The sequence below is a fragment of the Myotis brandtii genome, unplaced genomic scaffold (genome assembly GCF_000412655.1).
Source record: "Myotis brandtii unplaced genomic scaffold, ASM41265v1 scaffold97, whole genome shotgun sequence".
Lineage (NCBI taxonomy): Eukaryota > Metazoa > Chordata > Mammalia > Chiroptera > Vespertilionidae > Myotis > Myotis brandtii.
This window is the reverse complement of record NW_005372020.1, coordinates 1326254-1327048: the sequence shown is the minus strand read 5'-3', so window position 1 is coordinate 1327048 and position 795 is coordinate 1326254. Positions and strand designations below refer to the sequence as shown.

Sequence of the window (795 nt, the reverse complement as noted above, 5' to 3'; positions counted from 1 at the left end):
GGGAACCGGCCTGCGGAAACGGGCCCAGGAGCCTCCTGCGTGCAGGCTGGCCGGGCTCTGGGCCGGGGGCCTGGCGGGCCATGCGGCTTGTCCAGCCTCTCTCTGCGCCTCAGTTTCTCTGCTGGCCCCGAGGTGTAAGGAGACCCGGGAAGGGGGTGGGCAGAACCGCAGGGACTGTGGGGACTGAGTAGATGGGCGTCCAGCCCGCAGCCCGGTCCAGGGGGCACCTCCGGGGGTGCCTCCTCCTCCAGCCACCTCCCCAGCGGGTGCCCTGAAGGCCCAGCAGAGGAGGCGCTGCTGGCACAGGAGTGACCCGGAGCATCGAGGGACAGGGACGCAGAGAGACAGAGGCCTGGAGGCCACAGAGTCAGCTCCTGGGCAGCGGCCCCGGGGTGGGCCATCTGGTGGGCACTGGTGCCAAGGCCTGGCACATGCCCATCTGCACTCACCGCACGGGCGCCTTGCAATCAAAAGCATGTGCTGCTCTTGAGCCGGCCTGCCCCTCGAGGGCCCAGCACCCTCCTGGGTACCACTCCCCACCCCTCTCTGTCCGCACCCCGTCTTCCAGCCAAGCTGTGGCTGAGCGAGACTTGAACCCGGGTCCTGAGTGAGATGGCCTTGGGTTCCCCCTCTATCTGTCTCTGGCCCCCTTCAGCCTCGCCTCTGTGCCCCGGACACCCCAGTGTCCTCTGTCTCTGGGGTGCCGAGGGGGCTGTGACTGGGCAGTGCCAACACCACAAGGCTGGGGACCAGGGCTCCCCACTGTCCGCTTCCTCTCTGAGCCCTGCTGTCGGG

At 68.8% G+C, this 795-nt stretch overlaps 1 protein-coding gene across 1 annotated transcript in view; it reads left to right on the top strand.

Moving 5' to 3' along the window:
• Positions 1–795, top strand: part of GGT5 (gamma-glutamyltransferase 5) — a 15937-nt gene that overhangs the window by 2068 nt on the left and 13074 nt on the right. The window lies entirely within an intron of this gene.